Source organism: Engystomops pustulosus, unplaced genomic scaffold (genome assembly GCF_040894005.1).
Source record: "Engystomops pustulosus unplaced genomic scaffold, aEngPut4.maternal MAT_SCAFFOLD_127, whole genome shotgun sequence".
In the NCBI taxonomy this organism is placed as follows: domain Eukaryota; kingdom Metazoa; phylum Chordata; class Amphibia; order Anura; family Leptodactylidae; genus Engystomops; species Engystomops pustulosus.
The window spans coordinates 282,355-296,952 of NW_027285008.1; the positions used below are offsets into that span (position 1 = coordinate 282,355).

The 14,598-nt window shown below is 53.5% G+C and overlaps 1 protein-coding gene across 1 annotated transcript in view; it reads left to right on the forward strand.

The window, feature by feature from the left end:
- Nucleotides 1–14,598, forward strand: part of LOC140108409 (uncharacterized) — a 65,614-nt gene that overhangs the window by 23,906 nt on the left and 27,110 nt on the right. The gene's annotated exons all lie outside the window — the stretch shown is intronic.

A 14,598-nucleotide genomic window follows, 5' to 3' on the forward strand; every position in this document is an offset into this window, starting at 1 on the left:
CCCCGGACAAGCAGCCGTCCTCTGCGAGCCCCCCCTCCCCCGGACAAGCAGCCGTCCTCTGCGAGCCCCCCCTCCCCCGGACAAGCAGCCGTCCTCTGCGAGCCCCCCCTCCCCCGGACAAGCAGCCGTCCTCTGCGAGCCCCCCCTCCCCCGGACAAGCAGCCGTCCTCTGCGAGCCCCCCCTCCCCCGGACAAGCAGCCGTCCTCTGCGAGCCCCCCCTCCCCCGGACAAGCAGCCGTCCTCTGCGAGCCCCCCCTCCCCCGGACAAGCAGCCGTCCTCTGCGAGCCCCCCTCCCCCGGACAAGCAGCCGTCCTCTGCGAGCCCCCCCTCCCCCCGGACAAGCAGCCGTCCTCTGCGAGCCCCCCCTCCCCCGGACAAGCAGCCGTCCTCTGCGAGCCCCCCCTCCCCCGGACAAGCAGCCGTCCTCTGCGAGCCCCCCCTCCCCCGGACAAGCAGCCGTCCTCTGCGAGCCCCCCCTCCCCCGGACAAGCAGCCGTCCTCTGCGAGCCCCCCTCCCCCGGACAAGCAGCCGTCCTCTGCGAGCCCCCCCTCCCCCGGACAAGCAGCCGTCCTCTGCGAGCCCCCCCTCCCCCAGACAAGCAGCCGTCCTCTGCGAGCCCCCCCTCCCCCGGACAAGCAGCCGTCCTCCGCGAGCCCCCCTCCCCCAGACAAGCAGCCGTCCTCTGCGAGCCCCCCCTCCCCCGGACAAGCAGCCGTCCTCCGCGAGCCCCCCTCCCCCAGACAAGCAGCCGTCCTCCTCAAGCCCTCCCCCGGATAAGCAGCCATCCTCCGCTCCCAGCGCCTCCCCCCCCCTCCCAAACAAGCAGCCGTCCTCCGCTCATCCCAGCCCCCTTCCCCCCCCCCCCCCCCCGCCGGAATGAGCAGCCGTCCTCCGATCCCCACCCGCCCGAACAAGTAGCCGTCCTCCGCTCCCCGCCCGAGCAAGCATCCGTCCTCTGCTGCGCCCCCCCCCCCCCGAACGAGCAGCCGTCCTGACCCAACTCCCCCCCCCTGTCCGTACGGTCCTCCGCCCCTCCCCCTGTCCGTACACCCCCCCAACCCCTCCGAACAAGCAGCCAACTGACCCCCACACCGAACAGACACCCCACTGAACACGACGGCTGGTCAACCGTAAAAAGGGTAAGTATACATTACATATGTATTTATCTGTGTGTATATATGTATATACTGTGTACATGTGTATATATGCATCTACTGTGTATATATTTATATACTGTGTACATGTGTATATATGCATCTACTGTGTATATATGTATATACTGTGTATATGTGTATATATGCATCTACTGTTTATATATTTATATACTGTGTACATGTGTATATATGCATCTACTGTGCATATACGTATATACTGTGTATATATGCATCTACTGTTTATATATTTATATACTGTGTACATGTGTATATATGCATCTACTGTCTATATATTTATATACTGTGTATATATGCATTTACTGTCTTTATATGTATATACTGTGTATAGATGAATATATTGTATTTATACATGCATATATATGTGCACATTTAAATATATGCATATATATACACATATGTGTATATGATGTATGTTTATGTTTATATGCTGTGTATGTGGTATGTATGTATATGCTCTGTATACTGAATTTGTGTGTGTATTTCCCGTATGTGTGTAAAAATGCTGTATATACTGAATGTGTGTGTATATTCTGTATGTATATGCAGTATGTGTGTATATGGTATTTTTATACTGCACGTATGTGTATATATGGTCAGTGTATACTGTATGTATATATATGTATTTTGTATATAATGTGTATGCCGTATGTGTGATGTATATATTGTATGTGTGTATATACTTTATGAGTTTGTGTATACTCTGTGTATTACTGTATAAATGTATATGGGTACATAAATGTGTGAAGGTGGATATAAAAATGTGTTATTGGGGACGAGGCGGCTGTATGTAACTGTGTTACTGGGCATGAGGCGGCTGTATGTAGCTGTGTTACTGGGGGTGAGGCAGCTGTATGTAGCTGTGTTACTGGGGTGAGGCAGGTTTATGTAGCTGTGTTACTGGGTGTGAGGCGGCTGTATGTAGCTGTGTTACTGGGGATGAGGCGGTTGTATGTAGCTGTGTTACTGGAGGTGAGGCGGCTGTATGTAGCTGTGTTACTGGGAGTGAGGCGGCTGTATGTAGCCGTGTTACTGGGGGTGAGGCGGCTGTATGTATCTGTGTTACTGTGGGCGAGGCGGCTGTATGCAGCTGTGTTACTGTGGGCGAGGCGGCTGTATGCAGCTGTGTTACTGTGGGCGAGGCGGCTGTATGCAGCTGTGTTACTGTGGGCGAGGCGGCTGTATGCAGCTGTGTTACTGGGGATGAGGCGGCTGTATGCAGCTGTGTTACTGGGGATGAGGCAGCTGTATGCAGCTGTGTTACTGGGGATGAGGCGGCTGTATGTAGCTGTGTTACTGGGGATGAGGCGGCTGTATGTAGCTGTGTTACTGGGAGTGAGGCGGCTGTATGTAGCTGTGTTACTGGGGATGAGGCGGCTGTATGTAGCTGTGTTACTGGGGATGAGGCGGCTGTATGTAGCTGTGTTACTGGGGGTGAGGCGGCTGTGTGTAGCTGTGTTACTGGGGATGAGGCGGCTGTATGTAGCTGTGTTACTGGGGATGAGGCGGCTGTATGTAGCTGCATTACTGGGGGTGAGGCGGCTGTATGTAGCTGTGTTACTGGGAGCGAGGCGGCTGTATGTATCTGTGTTACTGGGGGTGAGGCGGCTGTATGTAGCTGTGTTACTGGGGGCGAGGTGGCTGAATGTAGCGGTGTTAATGGGGGGAAGGCGGCTGTGTGTAGCTGTGTTACTGGGGATGAGGCGGCTGTATGTAGCTGTGTTACTGGGGATGAGGCGGCTGTATGTAGCTGCATTACTGGGGGTGAGGCGGCTGTATGTAGCTGTGTTACTGGGAGCGAGGCGGCTGTATGTATCTGTGTTACTGGGGGTGAGGCGGCTGTATGTAGCTGTGTTACTGGGGGCGAGGTGGCTGAATGTAGCGGTGTTAATGGGGGGAAGGCGGCTGTATGTAGCTGTGCTACTGGGGATGAGACGGCTGTATGTAGCTGTGTTACTGGGGGGGGAGGCGGCTGTATGTAGCTGTGTTACTGGGGGGGAGGCGGCTGTATGTAGCTGTGTTACAGGGGATGAGGCGGCTGTATGTAGCTGTGTTACTGGGGATGAGGCGGCTGTATGTATCTGTGTTACTGGGGATGAGGCGGCTGTATGTAGCTGTGTTACTGGGGGCGAGGTGGCTGTATGTAGCTGTGTTACTGGGGGCCAGGTGGCTGTATGTAGCTGTGTTACTGGGGGCCAGGTGGCTGTATGTAGCTGTGTTACTGGGGGCCAGGTGGCTGTATGTAGCTGTGTTACTGGGGATGAGGCGGCTGTATGTAGTTGTGTTACTGGGGATGAGGCGGCTGTATGTAGCTGTGTTACTGGGGATGAGGCGGCTGTATGTAGCTGTGTTACTGGGGATGAGGCGGCTGTATGTAGCTGTGTTACTGGGGATGAGGCGGCTGTATGTAGCTGTGTTACTGGGGATGAGGCGGCTGTATGTAGCTGTGTTACTGGGGATGAGGCGGCTGTATGTAGCTGTGTTAATGGGGGGAAGGCGGCTGTATGTAGCTGTGTTACTGGGGATGAGGCGGCTGTATGTAGCTGTGTTAATGGGGGGAAGGCGGCTGTATGTAGCTGTGTTACTGGGGATGAGGCGGCTGAATGTAGCGGTGTTACTGCTGGGATAGTTGAAAGTGAGCAGGAGGATGTGTATGCACGCTGCATTCAGTGGGGGCCTCCACCAGATTTTGCGCCCAGGGGCCCCCACCAACCTTAATCCGGCCCTGACACTGGGGAGTGGTCAGACACACCTCTAGGAGCGTATTCCACCCCTGCAACCATGTTCAGCATTCTATCGTTCCCAATTGCCAGATAAATGCGGGACAAGGAGTTGTTGGAGCTCGAGTAACACGAATATCTTCGTGTCGTGGGGAATTTATGCCTCCAAATATCCGTCAGTCCCACCTCAACCAGAACTTTAGCCAAGGAAGTGTCAGGACTATTAGCAGGGATGTTGCCTCTATGATGTCTGTCATAATATGGGTTAATGTAATTATTGAAATCCCCTACCAAAAGTATGGGGATATCCGGGAATTCCATAGCCACTGATAGAATTTTATTCATTAGGGAGTAGGGTGGGGGTATATATACTGCTACCAGTAATATCTCCCTTGCATGTAGAATACATCTGAGAGCAATAAAGCGCCCATCCGGGTCAATACTACAGCTTAAATACTGGAAAGGTATCGCTCTGTGTACCAATATGCTCACTCCTCTAGCATGCGAAGAGTATGTAGAGTGATACGCGGTTCCCATCCAGGATCGTCCAGAGCTAGTTATGTTAGTGTCTGCGGGCTGATACTGCTTTAGGGCTGTTACTACTGCGTACCTTTTAACGGAATCGCCCAAGCCCTGACATTCCAGGCTACTATATTTACTTTAGCCGCCATTATATGAAAAGGCTAAAGATAAAATTGCTATGTACCTGATAATACTCTGCAAATACCCGGTTAGGAACCAACATATAACAAACAAACACAAAACCACGCGCCGTAGGCGCAACCTTGGGGAAAAAAAAGTAACTGCGGCCTGCAGTTTGCCTGCTCGCAACATAATGCAGTGAGAAAATCATTACAGTGGAAGGTAGTCACTGGTAGAGCATGACCCGCTATTAAACTTTAACTCTATGGACAGTTTCCACCCTGCAATCACTTTTCAGAACTCAAACATGCATATACTTGCAGTTCCTGGGTCAGCGCCCAGTTTGGCAGACGGCCTATTCACGTTGAGGGCTACGCCGTCGCAGTTTGTTGTCATGAGCATTCAGCCAGGATGAAGCTTCTTCCGGTGAAGTGAAGAAATGTGTAGCTTGCAGCGCCACCACTCTCAGCTTTGCCGGGTAAAACATAGCATATTTATTGTTCCCCCCGCCGGCCATGAAGTATCGCGGGGCTCTCTGGACTTGAGTCCTTCGCTTCCGGTCGGTTTATTTAGCAGGGTGCCGGATAATATAAGGATGTGCAGCGGGAGCTCTGCCAGCGTGCGACCGCTCACATCCTCGGCCAAGCCACTCCCCCGTCTATGAGGATGAGGGGGTGACACAAGAGCTTACAGTCTATGAGGATGAGGGGGTGACACAAGAGCTTACAGTCTATGAGGATGAGGGGGTGACACAAGAGCTTACAGTCTATGAGGATGAGGGGGTGACACAAGAGCTTACAGTCTATGAGGATGAGGGGGTGACACAAGAGCTTACAGTCTATGAGGATGAGGGGGTGACACAAGAGCTTACAGTCTATGAGGATGAGGGGGTGACACAAGAGCTTACAGTCTATGAGGATGAGGGGGTGACACAAGAGCTTACAGTCTATGAGGATGAGGGGGTGACACAAGAGCTTACAGTCTATGAGGATGAGGGGGTGACACAAGAGCTTACAGTCTATGAGGATGAGGGGGTGACACAAGAGCTTACAGTCTATGAGGATGAGGGGGTGACACAAGAGCTTACAGTCTATGAGGATGAGGGGGTGACACAAGAGCTTACAGTCTATGAGGATGAGGGGGTGACACAAGAGCTTACAGTCTATGAGGATGAGGGGGTGACACAAGAGCTTACAGTCTATGAGGATGAGGGGGTGACACAAGAGCTTACAGTCTATGAGGATGAGGGGGTGACACAAGAGCTTACAGTCTATGAGGATGAGGGGGTGACACAAGAGCTTGTATAATGATCCAGCCATTTTATAAAGGAATGGAATAAAAAAAATTCTGCTTAATCCAGCCATCAAGCATTTTCCGGATAACAGACAGGAGGAGTACCCAGAACTGGTTAATAAAGAGTTAAAGTTGCATGCAGTTTAGTGTGATAGGCCTGCCTAAATAAATTAGTTTTAAGGGCACATTTGAAGCATTGGGGGTTGGGTATTAGTCTGATAGACCGGAGAAGGGAATTCCAGAGAATTGGTGCAGCTCGGGAGAAGTCCTGGAGACGTGCATGGGAAGTTCCAATTAAGGTAGAGATTAGTCTAATATCACTGGCAGATCGAAGAGCACGGGAAGGGCGATAGACTGAGATGAGAGAAGAGAGATGGGGAGGTGCAGAGCTTTGTGGATTAGGGTTATTATTTTAAAATTAATATAGAAGGAGATGGGCAGCCATTGCAGTGATTGGTACAAACTGAAGGATCCGAGTAGCATTTGGTCTGAAAGACGAGCCCCGGTGTAATAGTGGGTAACTTCTGCCCCGGGGTAATAGTGATCCCTCAGACCAACTGTACCAGATGTGAGGGGGGTCACTGATGCAGGTAGTGGGGCGAGGGGATGGGGTCACTGATGCAGGTAGTGGGGCGAGGGGATGGGGTGACGGATGCAGGTAGTGGGGCGAGGGGATGGGGTGACGGATGCAGGTAGTGGGGCGAGGGGATGGGGTGACGGATGCAGGTAATGGGGCGAGGGGATGGGGTGACGGATGCAGGTAATGGAGCAAAGGGATGGGGTCACGGATGCAGGTAGTGGGGCGAGGGGATGGGGTCACGGATGCAGGTAGTGGGGCGAGGGGATGGGGGTCACTGATGCAGGTAGTGGGGCAAGGGGATGGGGTCACGGATGCAGGTAGTGGGGCGAGGGGGATGAGGTCACGGATGCAGGTAGTAGGGGGATGGGGTCACGGATGCAGGTAGTGGGGCGAGGGGGATGGGGTCACGGATGCAGGTAGTGGGGCGAGCAGAGGAGAGGAGCCTGGACACTTCCTCTGTGATTGGCTCAAAGGAAGAGACGTACAGGGTAGCATACCGGAGAGAAGGGGATTGAGAAATTATTTCCTGAAAAATTAAATCAATTTTAACGTATAAAGTAGATGCTCGGATCCTCAGCCCCGAGGTCTGTGACCGGTGGCTGCACCTTTGGTGTTAGTAGGGAGTGAAGAGCACGGAAGAGCCTTTTGGGGTTGTTCGAGAGAGAGGATATTAGATTAGTGAAATAGACCTCTTATATACAAAGTCTGTGGGGCTGCAGAGAAGCGTTTTCAACATAACAGACAGGGGGAGTACCCAGAATTGGTTAATAAAGAGTTAATGTTGCATGCAGTTAGAGAGTGTGATTGGCCTGCCTAAATGAGTTTTAAGAGCATGTTTGATGCTTTGGGGGTTGGGAATTAATGTTATAGTCCAGGGAATTGCCTTCTATAGAATTGGTGCAGCTCGGGAGAAGTCCTGGAGACATGCATGAGAGGTTTGAATTAAAGTAGAGATTAATCTAATTTCACTGGCAGATGGAAGAGCACGGGAAGGGCGATAACATATTGGGGCACATTTACTTACCTAGCCTCTGGAGTTCACAGAAAGTGCATTGTCCGTGTATAATGCGCTGTGCAGGGAGTCACTGAGATCCTGCGTCCGATATCCTGCATGTGTCGCTTCCCCGCTCAGGTCCCTGGAGTTCACCTTCTTCTTCCTGGTGCATGTAAGTGCATTGTCCGTGTATAATGTGCTGTGCGGGGAGTCACTGAGATCCTGCGTCCGATATCCTGCATGTGTCGCTTCCCCGCTCAGGTCCCTGGAGTTCACCTTCTTCTTCCTGGTGCATGTAAGTGTATTGTCCGTGTATAATGCGCTGTGCGGGGAGTCACTAAGATCCTGCCCCGATATCCTGCATGTGTCGCTTCCCCGCTCAGGTCCCTGGAGTTCACCTTCTTCTTCCTGGTGCATGTAAGTGCATTGTCCGTGTATAATGCGCTTTGCGGGGAGTCACTAAGATCCTGCGCCCAATATCCTGCATGTGTCGCTTCCCCGCTCAGGTCCCTGGAGTTCACCTTCCTGGTGCATGTAAGTGCATTGTCCATGTATAATGCGCTGTGCGGGGAGTCACTAAGATCCTGCACCCGATATCCTGCATATGTCGCTTTCCCGCTCAGGTCCTCGGAGTTCACCACCTTCTTCCTGGTGCATGTAAGTGCATTGTCCGTGTATAATGCGCTGTGCGGGGAGTCACTAAGATCCTGCACCCGATATCCTGCATGTGTCGCTTCCCCGCTCAGGTCCCTGGAGTTCACCTTCTTCTTCCTGGTGCATGTAAGTGCATTGTCCGTGTATAATGCGCTGTGCGGGGAGTCACTAAGATCCTGCACCCGATATCCTGCATGTGTCGCTTCCCCGCTCAGGTCCCTGGAGTTCACCTTCTTCTTCCTGGTGCATGTAAGTGCATTGTCCGTGTATAATGCGCTGTGCGGGGAGTCACTAAGATCCTGCGCCCAATATCCTGCATGTGTTGCTTCCCCGCTCAGGTCCCCAGAGTTCACCTTCTTCCTGGTGCATGTAAGTGCATTGTCCGTGTATAATGCGCTTTGCGGGGAGTCACTAAGATCCTGCGCCCAATATCCTGCATGTGTTGCTTCCCCGCTCAGGTCCCCAGAGTTCACCTTCTTCCTGGTGCATGTAAGTGCTTAATCTTGCGACACAATTTGAAAGTTAAATCCCGCGCTCAGTCCAAATCAGTCAGATCGTTCGACAGCTCCGCACCTCGAATTCTGTCGCATGAAAGCGCAGCTGCGACACAATCCCAGCGCATCAAATATACACAGTGACTGGGCTGAATCCTAGTCTTCGTAAGAACCTGCACAGAATCCTAAAGGACTGTACTTCTATTTTCTTTTTAATTGATTAAAGGGGAATTCCGGGAATAAGGAAATGGGACCTCAGAATAGAAGCTAATAAGTAATAAGTTGATATTTAAAACGTTGTGGACATTCACTATGATGGAGAATTAACTCCTCTCTACTCGCCCACTGACTTTAGACGTTTTCCCAAGCAAGCACCGACCGCGGGTGTTTGCGATGGGTCTTTGCTGTAATATGCAGCAGAGCCCATCTTTGTATGAAGAAGACGCCACTGGTGTCCCCGCGATCCGTGTTGCGGATCGCCGGTGCACCCGTGCTCTGCTGCCGCTGCGCCGTTCCCCTCGGGTCAGTACTTACTTGTCCTGGTTCCTGTTGGTCCATCCCGGTCCCGTCCAGGCTGCAGGTCTGTCTCCTGTGTAGGCCGCGCGCCCCCGCTGCTAGGGCACGCGCGCCTTCTCTCTAAGAATTTAAAGGGCCTCCTTATTGGTGCTGGCATACTTGGCTCTGCTATATAGCCTGGCTACTCCCAGCATCCCCTGCCGGATCTTCAGGTCATTCTACTGGAGAGAAAGACTTCCTGAGCGTTTCCAGATGCCTCTGTGTGTTTCCGTGTTCCTTCGGCGACTCCCGTGTTCCGCGTTGTTCCCGTGTTCCTGGTGTCCTGTGGCGGTCCTAGTGTCCTGTGGCGGTCTTGGTATCCTGCCAGCCTTCCGAGGTCCTGCCTGCCATCCGTGGTCCTGCCTGCTGTCCGTGGTCCCCGTGTCCATACTTTGGCTGCCGCAGCAAGACCGTCCCACTTTGCGGCGGGCTCGGGCGATGACCAGGAGTTCACTTAGACTCCGCTCCCGGGTGCGGCTAAGGTTGTTATCTCCCGTGGTGGTCCAGGGAGTCCAATTACTTATTCCTAAGGGACTAATTCCCATAGACTGTGACAGTAAGATCCAGCCATGCACTCCGCCAAGGTCTTATATCCTGCAAAAGCCATGGACTGTGTCAAGGATCCGTACCTGTTACTGGGTGACCTCCCTAGCACCATCTCCCGGTAGTCCCAAGAGATTGCTGCCCAAAAGGAACTCTTGGACAAACTCGCTGCCACTCTTCGGATGATTGCCTCCCAGTAGCAGGCTCCCACGACTCCTCCTGTTGCTTCAGTCACCCCGCATTGTTGGACCCGAAAATTGGCCTTCATCTACTGTTTGCTCTCTGGAGAGGCCCTGGCCTGGGCTACCCCTCTTTTGGATTGCGGTGACCCGGACATGGTCTCCCACACTAAGTTCCTGGCAAAAATCCAGCCCAGGTTTGAACCACCTCAAGTTCGGCTACTTCGCCCCTTCTGCCTGGTCCCAGTGTCCCCATCGACTCCACAGCTTCCCAGAGCTGCTCCCATGACTCCGCAGCTTCCCAGAGGTGCTCCAGCGGCGGCCAAGCCTCCGCAGCTGCTCCAGCGGCGGCCAAGCCTCCGCAGCTGCTCCAGCGGCGGCCAAGCCTCCGCAGCTGCTCCAGCGGCGCCCAAGCCTCCGCAGCTGCTCCAGCGGCGCCCAAGCCTCCGCAGCTGCTCCAGCGGCGCCCAAGCCTCCGCAGCTGCTCCAGCGGCGCCCAAGCCTCCGCAGCTGCTCCAGCGGCGCCCAAGCCTCCGCAGCTGCTCCAGCGTCTCCGCAGCTTCCCTCATCTGCTCCAGCGTCTCCGCAGCTTCCCGCAGCTGCTCCAGCGTCTCCGCAGCTTCCCTCATCTGCTCCAGCGTCTCCGCAGCTTCCCGCAGCTGCTCCAGCGTCTCCGCAGCTTCCCGCAGCTGCTCCAGCGGTACCCAATCCTTTGCAGCTTCCCACAGCTGCTCCAGTGGCTCCGCAGCTTCCGGCATCTGCTCCAGCGGCTCCGCAGCTGCTCCAGCGGCGCCCAAGCCTCCGCAGCTGCTCCAGCGGCGCCCAGACCTCCGCAGCTGCTCCAGCGGCGCCCAGGCCTCCGCAGCTGCTCCAGCGGCGCCCAGGCCTCCGCAGCTGCTCCAGCGGCGCCCAAGCCTCCGCAGCTGCTCCAGCGGCGCCCAAGCCTCCGCAGCTTCCCTCATCTGCTCCAGTGGCGCCCAAGAGTCCGCAGCTGCTCCAGCGTCTCCGCAGCTGCTCCAGCGTCTCCGCAGCTGCTCCAGCGTCTCCGCAGCTGCTCCAGCGGTACCCAATCCTTCGCAGCTTCCCAGAGCTGCTCCAGCGGCTCCGCAGCTTCCGGCATCTGCTCCAGCGGTTCCGCAGCTGCTCCAGCGGCGCCCAAGCCTCCGCAGCTGCTCCAGCGGCGCCCAAACCTCCGCAGCTGCTCCAGCGGCGACCAAGCCTCCGCAGCTTCCTCCAGCGGCGCCCAAGCCTCCGCAGCTTCCTGCAGCTGCTCCAGCGGCGCCCAAGCCTCCGCAGCTGCTCCAGCGGCGCCCAAGCCTCCGCAGCGGCGCCCAAGCCTCCGCAGCGGCGCCCAAGCCTCCGCAGCTGCTCCAGCGGCGCCCAAGCCTCCGCAGCTTCCCGCAGCTGCTCCAGCGGCGCCCAAGAGTCCGCAGCTGCTCCAGCGGCTCCGCAGCTTCCCTGCCGTTGCTCCGCAGCTCCCCGCAGCTGCTCCAGTGTCTCTGCAGCGATCCATGTCTCGGGGCACCCATGTCCCGGTCTGCTGCGCCGCTCCCGGTCCTGTTTCGTCACGGGTATCCCTGCGATCCATGGTCCGGATCGTGGGTGCACCCGTGCTCTGCTGCCACTGCCCTGTTCCCCTCGAGTCAGTACTTGCCTGTCCCGGCTCCTGTTGGCTCCATCGCGGTCCCGTCCAGGCTGCAGGTCTGTCTCCTGTGTAGGCCGCGCGCTCCCGCGCCTACTCTCTAAGAATTTAAAGGGCCAGCGTCCTCCTTATTGGTGCTGGCATACCTGGACTGTGGGCAGGAAACATCATCAAACATTTATAAAACGAAGGCACTTTAAGATATACAAATCTCATATTATTGCATGAATAACCAAACCTTTAAGGCAGACTTTGCCCGAATAAAAGGGAGAAAGACAACATGTTGGGTGATAAAGGCCAAATCTTTACAGCCGTGAATAAAACAACATAAAGACACATTTAACGTAGTCCTTCTGCCTGAAGTGGACTGCCCGGATGGACTCCCACCCGACACTGCGAACTTCCAGGCGATGATCTCCCCTTAAACCGCCACTAGGAGCACAGTGTACCCCTAAACTGAGCTCCGGCCTCCACCCAACAAGAATAACGCTTGTTCCACACCATCCTGAATTCCTGAAAGAAAAATGTACAGTCCTATGTCATCCAAATGTGCCCTGTCTTGCCACAAGAGGGACCTGTTGTTACCTTCTAATTCCCTATGCCTAACAACCACACCCCCTTTTGATCTGATATATCGGGCCATGTGGGAATTAATGGTCTTCCTGACCCTGTCCATTGCACCTGCGTCTCTGGCGCCTTGCCAAACTAACCTTGGTACCATTTCCGACCAAACAAGGGTCAGACGAGGAAAAAAGGAGGCAAATCGATCAACGTCTGACCGCATCATTGTTAGAAGCTCAGCCACCCTTAAGAAACCGAGGTCATTACCACCCGCGTGGACTACTAACATGGCCGGGCGATAATCTGCTGATATCCACTATCTCCGGAAGCACCTGCTGCCACTGTAACCCCATAATGCTCCTCCAAAAGAAATCCGCCCCGAAAAAAAACAGGTTCTTTCCACCGGGCCGAGACTCGGCCCTCTACTCAGCCCGTAAAACATAAGAGTGGCCAAGTATCCACACCGAAGGGCGAGTACTAGAGGGCATCCCCGCACCTAGAAATGAAACAAAGACATGAGACAATTACTGCAGCAAATCCGGACGAATATACTTAGAAAAACAAGAGGAACGCCAACGCCCTATACGCATTACGTCAGAGTCCGGGAGACTGGCCCTGGCGGCCTCTGTCGCTGCGCCTATGCGAAAGGAGTAAGTTCCATAGCGTCACCAAACATTTCTTAAAAACCGAACAAAACTGAAAACGTGTGAGAGGAGACCCATCCTCGTGGACCAAAAAATTGATCACCCGGTAATGAAGATGAGACCGGGCACATTGAGCAAGAAACTGCTGACAAACGAACCCACACCCCTTTACCATACGGGTCAGTCTTAGAGCGACGTATCTTAATGCGAACAGAATCACCTCCAACTGTAACATCCCCTTTAAGAATACCCACAGACCGCGAAGCGGACAAGGGGAGGAGCTCACCTATACGGAATGCTCCAAAGAACGCCAAGCTAAAGGCCAACGAAAATAACAGACTCGTGAGGAGAGAAACAGACCACCGAGCGCGCACCACCTAGTGATTGAAGAAGGGAGAAAGAAATAGGACGGCGAGAATCCGGGGGTGCAGCCTCCCTCCTCCAACCCTTGAGAATCTGACTAATCACAAAATTCTTCGTGACGTCATGCAATCCCAAGAGACGGAAGTGAAAAGCCACACCCGAGAGCCGCTTCTGTGCAACAGACCCAGACACATCAGAAGACCTAAGAGAAGATAAATAAGAATAGGTGACCGCCAATCTATCCGAAGCACAAGACTGCACAGGCTTTCCTGCTGACATTGAACACCAAGCTTCCCCCTGCCTTACCATACTGTCTCCAGGTGGCAGGAGCCACAGAAGATCTAACCAAAGCCATTAGCCGCTGGTCAGGTTCCACAGCGGCACTCCCGACCCTCCAGGGCCGCTGCAGGGTGTAGATCCCGAAACTCCTGCCAACGGAAGCGAGACAAAGCATCCGCCATTAAATTGCAAGAACCCGGAACATGCTGAGCCCTTACCGAAATGTTGTGCTCCAAACATCTAAAAACGAAATGCCGAAGTAGAGACAATACTGGTAAAGAAGTAGTATTATTAATACAATAAACCACCGCCATATTATCACAAAAGAAACAAATGCAACGGTTAGACAGCTCAGCCTCCCATAAGCCTCTCAGGCACACCATGATGGGAAACCGCTCCAAAAATGTAATGTTACCAATCAAAGAAGAGCCTGCCCAGGCAGCAGGCCAAGCGGACGCACACCACTCAGACCCAAAAATTGCCCCAAAACCACAACTACCCGCAGCATCCGAGAAAAGGGACAACTCAGAATTACTGACTTCAGCTGACAACCAACAAGTACGGCCATTATACTGACTAAGAAACTGCTGCCACACACGCAAATCGCACAAAACCACGACCCATGGGCATGGTCCTGCAAGCAAACATCAGTAAACCAAGAAGAGACTGCATTTGACGCAATGTTACCTTCTTGGCAGAGATAAATCCGACCAACATCGACCTTAGTTTGTCCAACTTATCCAGAGGCAGATGAAAAACCATCTCCACAGAATCCAATTCTACACCTAAAAAAGTAATAGTCGTCTGAGGACCCTCCGTCTTTTCCACTGACAATGGAACCCCAAACTTTTGCATAAGAAACTGAAAAGTTTTTAACCAGAAAGAACAGAATGGACTGGAAGTCCAATAAACAAAAAATCATCTAATTCCCTATGCCTAACCACCACACCCCCTTTTGATCTGATAAATCGGGCCATGCGGGAATTAATGAACAACCTGTCTCATAACGCGTTGACCATTCCAAGAAAGAACTAAACATTTCAAAGTACCTACAAGAAATGGAACACCCCATCGGAAGACAAGTGTCATAATAAAACAAACCATCAACACAACAACCCAGAAGGTGATAACAGTCCGGGTGAACAGGGAACGCAGATTCCCTGGCCCACCTTGCGAAGCAATACAACTGCTCTGTCAAATGATACATACGACACTGACGATTCCTCATGGGAGATGCCATCATTCACAGAATAACCTTTTGGAAAAGAAAGATGGTGAAT